The following is an 8,313-nucleotide window of genomic DNA, read 5'->3' on the forward strand; positions in this document are numbered from 1 at the left end:
TTAAACTCTAAACCTCCGCTAAGTAAGTGCAAATGGTCCAGAAGAAAAGGCATCGACTCCATCAGTCAAACAATTCCAAGTGTGGTTAAAGCCATGTGGAAATATGACATAGAGTTCATCCTGTTGTTTTGAAAGAAGTGAGTGGAGATGATTATTGAGCATGTCGTATGATCACAATTTTCTCACATCAAATAATTGTAACAATATGTTTTAACAGTATAAGAGGAATGTTGTTTAACAGAGACTAAGACAATGGTGTGTAAGAATCATTTATTTGAGTGGGATGGACCCGTGAATGTCAAGAGATGATTACATATTACAAGATTAGAAACGAGATAACATATACTCTATAATAATCTCAGAGACACTAACCCTCCTTAGGTGCCATCATTGTAAAGTATACGCTTGCAGCTGATGACAACAGACACCAATTGTGCAAGTGCACATAGTTCAAGCCTCAAATAACAACAATAACATGTTGTGAGCACACGCTTCTTCCATTTAATCACACCGTTTCAATAATGCACAGCAGGGGGGAAGAGTAAGCTGGCAGTCGGCTCTCTTGCTGGAGTCACACCCCAAACCCAGCTCTGCTTCACTGTCTAAACCACACCAGTAAAATCAGACCAGCCGTCACAAGATAGAAAGCGCTGTGATATCATATCAATAGGAATAAGCAATGGCGTTTTTTTTTTAATTTAAATAAATGTATTCCTGATGCAGATGTTACAAAAAGAACTGGAAAATATTTTTTCTGAACTGAATACTAGAAATGGTTCTTGATACGTCACTAAGGAACAGGAATTTAACTTAACGCATTAGTAATGGAGTTTTACTTAACTTCATATGTCGACTTTCTTCAAGAACTTGTTATGAATTCAGTAAAAGAGAACACAACTTCTCCTAAGTATAGCTGACCCAGGGAAACATTTCTGATGTAAACGAGGTCTATGACACATATTCAAGTGTCATGGACATTTAATAACAACGTGTGTGTGTGTGTGTGTGTGTGTGTGTGTGTGTGTGTGTGTGTGTGTGTGTGTGTGTGTGTGTGTGTGTGTGTGTGTGTGTGTGTGTGTGTGTGTGTGTGTGTAACACGGATACATAATTTAAGGGACGGCATATGTTTTCAGTTGCCCAATTTTGCAACTGCATGAAAAGTTTCCACTTGTTCAAACACATAGTTGAACTGCTGCGGGCAAGAAGGCTAATATAAATATTTATACCTGAAAGTGGAAGGAGACATAAGCAGAAATGGAGATTGTCTTTATCTGTAAAATAAATAGCAAATGAAGACATCTTTTATGTGTAGTGGTTTCCAGATTTCAAACATCTACAGTCTATTAGCAGCCTATAGCAGCGTATTAGAGAAATACCCAGTCGTGCAGCATTTAACATCGTATATACAATTCGCTGCTAAATGAGAAAGCAAATGAAAGTCTCGACATCTTCATTTTAATATATATTATTACATTAATTTTATAATATAATATAATTAATATAAACGTAGCGTTTGCTGTATTTGGTATTTGTGCCCGATTGTACAACACGGAGGGAGGTACAACAACATAGATAACAAAGAAACAAAGTTTAGTCAACATATCACATTGGCATACTTTTACATACTAGCCAAACAATCAGATTGTGAATGTAGGTAATATATCAGTACTTATAGGATTGTTAAAATATCTTTTTTTTTTTAACCTTCACTTAAACAGGAGAATTCCATTGAGATTTAAACAAACGTCTCCTTCGAGAAGCTTCTGGCAACGTCAGCAGTGGTACAGTCAACAAACTACAAATACAGACATATAAAATTCATGTTTAAGCCTCTTGAACAGCTGGTAAAAGACTGTTAATGGCTTTTTACTCAAAAGGATTTTACTGCACATCATTGCAACAAAAGCTAATGTTCACTGAACGTGGGTTCGATGTCTTCTCCACGCTGCCATGTGTGTCCGTCCTCGTCTGTCAGCCCAACTTTGGAGCTGCAGTTAGAACTCAGCAGTGAACTCCGAGCATCGTTCGGTCTTGTTTATTTAGAGGTTCGCTAAAAAAGTTAGGCACTGAATGATAGTGTAGGGCAGACAGTCAAGTTGGAAAGTATGGAGAGAGTTTTCATTTATTTATGTACTTTAGAAATCTGTGAGATTCTGAAAAGCAGATCCCAGTTCAAATTTAGCACTGCTGCCATTCACGACTTGGGATTAATGTGACAGTGAGCAGTTCAGATGTGTGCTGTGTTGAAAATGTTGCATAAATATTAGTAGTTGGCAATAACATTGCTGATACAAGTTTTTATCTTAAAGCAACAGGGTGCTCAATCATTCAGACATGGGGGTGGGTATATTTTAGTATTTATTGCCTATTTATAGCCTATCCCAGCTAATTTTCAGGCGAGAGGCAGGGGTTCACCCTGGACAGGTCGCCAGTCCATCGCAGGTATTTATTGCATATTGAGTATATTTAAAATAAAAATGACAGCAACAACAAGAATCCGATTACATAAGTCTGATTAAAATATGTTGATGAAGTAGTTGTATTACTGGTTGGGTTGCATTCTACTGAGAGTCTTGGGACATAAAGAGTTGCCAAAAAACTGCCAGACTTTATTGTTGAAAAGTACCAGTTTGGAGAGGGATGATAAAGAATATTGAAGGCAGCCGAGCTTCAACCCTAGTACTCAAAATCATTATCTATAACGTGGCACCTCCTGCAGAAGCATCGCAAAGGTCGGGCCGACTCTCCAACTCCAAAATTGATGGGGACATGGAGAAAACTTATTAGGGAGGCTACTAAGAGGAACAACAGCAACACTGAAGGAACTACAGGAATTTCACTGCTTGCAGGTGACCTGCATTTCCTGTATTCTGCACCAGTCTGGGCTGTGGCAAGACAGAAGCTGTGTCTTAAAACAAAGAATATGCAAGCCTGTCACCCTAAACCATGTAGGAAAATGTGTTACGGTCTGACAAAGGTTGAACTAAAAGGTATGTTTGGGGCAAAGCCCGTACAGAGCATCATCAAACACCATACCAACAGTAAAGCCAAAAGCACCAAAAGCTACCTAACGTTACTTTTTTTGGTGCACTCAGTGTGTGGAAGATACCATACCACAAATGTACTTAATCAGGCAAGTAATCACTTTCTCTGTGTTTGGGAAAATGTGTTTGGTTGCTTGAAGTCACGAGCAGCACAAAACTGGAAAACCATAACAATGTTACTTTTTTTGGAACGGGATAGATTTGAAAAACACTCAGTAGGCCGTTATTATTTACTGTAGATTGGTACATCAGCGACCTAGCTCAGAGTGGAGTCATCCAGCCTTCGCCTTTTTATCTCAACCTCAGATAGTCCACTCATCAGTTCAAATTAAAATCCTGCCACATTCGCTGAACCTCAAAACAGTATATTATCATCATGAAGGTATGAAGGCAACTTAAGAGAAAATAAGTACTAGTACTTGGTCTGTTTTATGCACTGAAGAATAAATCTGACTTCTAATGTTTGCATTAATTCTAATTTCGAGGATTTGTAATAGTAGGATGCTAGAAGTTATGACAGGGTTTTGTACATACATGGCTGGCCATTATGTATCTGCAACGTGCTCTTTTAACAACTTGTATCATTTCATGATTTGGGTCAAGATTGTTCCTAAAAGAATGATGACAGGAAACTGCATGCAAATGAAAGTGAGTCAGGTATTTTTTTATCAGTTTAATGTTTGCTTGTCTGAGCTTAATATGGTGCATGAGCTTGTCTGAGCTCCCAAGATACTGAATGGTAAAGTGGCTTGAAAAAGGTTACCCCCTTAAGGGTTATTGAGTGTAATTTCTGTCGAAATTTAAGTTTACCTGGTAGCTGGAAGCTGAGCTGAGTGTTTCACTCTGTCCCCCTAAAAGTAATTGCTCCTAAAAGAGATCTAAATTATAGCTGAGAAGCAAACAACTGGACCATCTTTCTGTGGTATTTTGACATGTTGTAAACCTTTCACTGAGACCTCGGGAATTGGTTTGAAGTTGTAAAAAAGTACATAAAAGTGCCGAAGGAGGTACAGAATTCCATCTGAAATGGAAAAAGTACCAAACAATCACAAAAAAGGAATCAAACATGCCGCTTAGTGTTCTTCGGAAAACTTGTGCTTAGTTTTTTTTAGCTCACGAGCAGCTTGTCATAGATTAAATATCTGACTTTTCCATCACAAATGTAACCCTTGAGGCTTTCTTCCTGTTTATGTTGAGCTACCTCCAGCTATGACTCTGACCACAACGCTGGGCACTATATGTCAGAAGAATTAGAGTTTGTCTCATGAGCTAGAATGTAGTTGAGGTGACATACATTAGACTAAATTTCAAACTAGTGTAAGGGAACTAAATCATTCAGAAAGGATAATAATCTCTATAGACCCACTGATGCCATAATACAATGCTGTCTGGATGAACGCAGTCAACGCACTGTTGGTGAGTGGAAAGCAGAATAGTGTGAACAGAGGCTAGCGCGATCACAAAATGACAGAGGCAAATGTGTGACAAACAAAATGTCACACATGCCCCGTGCAACGCTGAGATCTGTTGTGAGGCTTTTTGGTGTAGCAGCAACTGTTACACGCAGGCCACAGTGCGTTCTCTGAGCTGTGAAAGGGATCACTTGCTTGTGCGGTCACTTTCTGACCCAAAACAACATGTCACCCACTCTGTCCTCCGTATCCGCTGTGACTTTTGTGGCAGGAACTGCATTAGATCAAATGTGATCAACTGTGACATGAAAAGACGACGAAAATGAAGCTGCTGACACTGGGACTCATGGAATAAATGAAATTGTGTAACATCCTTCATCACCTAAAGCAGAGTTAAAAAATTCAAGACAGGGAGAAGTAGAGGGATAAAGCATGTTAACATTGTTTAAAACACTTTTCCAAAATGCAACTTGCATGTCCCACTTCTTTCTTTGATAGAAATTAATGATGGCTGTAAATTCAGCAGGCTGTTGTTGTTTTTTTTTTTCTAATGTCAGCCAAGTCAATAAGTACACAAACATATCTAGGTTATTCTCTGACTGTGGGTGGTTCTGTCAATCACCGCCACTCTGCTCTGTTTAATTACCAGTCTAACAGCGCATAGATGTGCTGTAAATTAATCTCCTCATTTAGTTCTGTTCTCTTAGCTTATAACAACGCCTACAGCGTGTGATACACGCCAATCGTCTTTTAATTAGGCCACTTCATAATCTGCATGTTCTTGTTTCATTTGATTGTAATGCAATCCCAAATGTAGGTCAGATCTGCAGCCCATGTCCACAGAAATATCACTATTTTGATTCTTTTTTTTTCTTTTCTTGGTAACGTATACACTTTTCCTCAACAGCTGAGCTGTTTGTGCGGATAAGACACCACCTGTTTGGGATAAGCCCCGTTGTTTGCATTTGTTTTACATCCATTATGAATTAGCCCAATCATTACCAGGGACTGTGACATTATCATTATAGGTCGCGTGCGTCTTATCTCACCTTTGCACGGGATGTTTGGGCTCCAAACGGCTCATTGTTCCAGGGAATGACAAGAGAGTCGTCAAGTCGCGTCAATTCGAGCCTCTCTGTATTTAAATCCCCCCGAAACTGCACGGAGAGACGGAGTGTCGACGGCTGAGTTGAAGGAATGACCTGCGTAATGACGGGTGAGCCCTGAAACATCACACAGCTGTGCAGCAGCCGCTGCTCCCCTATCTCGCCCTCTTCTCTTCCATTCACTGGGAGAAAAAAAAGCAAGAAATCACCCAGCAGTTTGTTTCAAAGCAAAGGTGTCGGCTTCTTCTCGAGCCCACAGAGAGAGCGGCTGAGCTAATTGAAGGTAAAAGACGAATTTATTCTTCTACCCTCCGACGTAGGCGAGGCGGGCGATGGATGAGACATGATTGCTGCGCGCTCCCGGCAGACCAGGCGCGCTCCCGACACAGACGCTCCGCGGCCGTGGGAGTGAACCGCAATGAGGAATTATTCATCGAAAAAGGTCGGCATATGGGCTACAATAATAGCGCTCTCTTGATGTTTCACTCTTTGTTCTTGAACTCATTCTGCATTTTAAAGAAAACTTCCATAATTATTTGAATAACTTAAAACCTACAGAACGAGAGTTTTAAAATTGACCTCTTAAACCTACACTAATAATTTTCATTAAGGCCATTTTTTTTTTTTTTTTTTTTTACTTTAAGATTGACTATTGCATTGAACCTCGTCTATCAATCGCATTGATGCACGTTACTTCCTCGTGTTATTCATTCTCTTTCAAATGAGCCTTTTCATTGACATTATACGACTTGTTATGTAAGACTCCATTCCTGGATGATTCAGTTAGAATGGTTCTCTTCCTCCAGGGCTCAGATTGTACCCAGTGAAAAAAACAAAACAAAAAAACAACTAATAGGCCCTTCATGTGGGCAGAGACGCAGATCGGTCCCTGGTGCGTTGGGTTTTAGACACAATTATGAGGATTATTTCATTTATTTGCTGAATGGTCGGATGCGCAGCGCACAGTCTCCTACCTCCCATTCATTAAAAGAGATGAGCTGCTCAACCTGGTGGGAGCTGACCATGCAGCACACAGCTGGCTGTTCACTGGAAACTACCCCCTTCACAAGAGAAGGAAGCCCTATGGATGGAGAATTCACTGCTGACACTATTATAGTATTCAAGTTACAGTGAGATCATAAAGAAAATGTAATACACACAAACACAATGTGTGTAGGCTATATATATATATATATATATATATATATATATATATATATATATATATATATATATATATATATGCAGTTTGACCACAGAAAGTTGGTTCTGAACCACTTTTAACCACTCAATCCTGTTATGAGCCATGCATCAAACTGGCCCATGTATGGAAAACCGAGCAAGAATGTTATCACTTTCAAGCGATAAGGGAAAATCACATTCAACTGTATCCATTGGATGCAGACGAATTACTGTAAATCACTGTTGGTCCACATTTAGACCATGTAACAGCCAATTTCCACCAACCTCTATATGGTTTACTTATAACTGTTGGTGGAAAAAGAGAAAAAGTGATTCAACTTTCCACTTCTCAAGTATAGTGAATGTAATGTTTGTGTAACCAGTGCAGGAACATCATATTGGTGGAGAGACATATGGGGAGGCCGGATACCGTTATTCTAAGCTGATTGGCCAAAGTATATAATTCGCGAATAAAGCAATGTTTGCTTTCATAATTTGTAAGCATAAAATTGAATCATTCTTCCTTGTATTGGTGAGGTGTCCCAAGTATTTCTGGTCATCCAGACCATACTGATCTCCTTATGTTTAATAACTGGATGTTCTTTTCCAGGGAATCTCTTTCACTAGAGCTTGATCAGATTTGCTGAGGAGATCATATGCACATTGCATCAGAAAGCAATGATTTGCAAATAATTTCAAGCTTTGTGTGTGTTTTATAACGAGCCGGCCAGTTGAGCAACAAGTTTGTTTTACCACAGGACTGTATTATTTGCATTACCTAATGGATGCCAACTGAAATTACTTTAATGTGTAAGCCTGAATATATGATGTTGTCTTTTATCTCTATTTTTATTTAAAAAATTTAACAGAAACCAAACCTTTGGTAACATGTTTGTTTAAGATAAACAGGTGAGGTTCTGTTATGCAGATAAGCTAAAACGTTGTCAAATGCTGCACATCTAAATGACATAATGCAATACAACTGTTTTATCTAAACTTAAACTTTAATCCTTCACTTCAAAAAGGATTTAGAAGTGGGAGTCTTGACACGAAATGAAAAATTCCCCATTATTGTTATCATTTCTTACAATTTCAAACAAAAGTAACCCAGAAAAAGTTCCCTTTGGTATAAGACAACATCAGAAGATGGAGAAATCTTTTAAACAATAAAGTTAATTGTATGTTCTGCCAAACAGTTTTTTGTAATCAGACAGAGAAAAGAAAGAAATAAGGAAGGGTTGTAAAGGGATGTGATCGAAAGCTTTCTTTTTTGGGATTCCACATGCACATTTTCCAACACCCTTTATAGAATAATCAAATTTGAGGAAACATTGATTTGAAACATTCAATGTCCAACAGCAGTGTTATATCTGAACAGTATATCTCTGCAAAATCATCTACGTTTAAGAAATTAAACTGTACTTTTTCATGGTTAAGCGTGCGCTCGATGTCGTTAAATCAGTTACAGTGCATATTCATGCATTCAAAGAATACCCTGGCATCAAATATTCATGGGTAACTGGCTTGCACGCAATCATATTAAACATATTTCTGAGGATTGTTTGAATT

General features: G+C 38.7%; 1 protein-coding gene across 2 annotated transcripts in view; it reads right to left on the reverse strand.

Annotated features, from left to right (window-relative positions):
- Positions 1-5,940, reverse strand: part of LOC133457340 (probable G-protein coupled receptor 153) — a 51,112-nt gene extending 45,172 nt beyond the window's left edge. For both annotated transcript variants that reach the window (XM_061736506.1, XM_061736505.1), the window contains exon 1: positions 5,506-5,940. The gene's annotated coding sequence lies outside the window, so the exon portion shown is untranslated. The remainder of the gene's footprint in view (positions 1-5,505) is intronic.
- Between the last annotated feature and the right edge of the window lie 2,373 nt (positions 5,941-8,313).

Source organism: Cololabis saira, chromosome 12, assembly GCF_033807715.1.
Source record: "Cololabis saira isolate AMF1-May2022 chromosome 12, fColSai1.1, whole genome shotgun sequence".
Classification (NCBI taxonomy): Eukaryota; Metazoa; Chordata; class Actinopteri; order Beloniformes; family Belonidae; genus Cololabis; species Cololabis saira.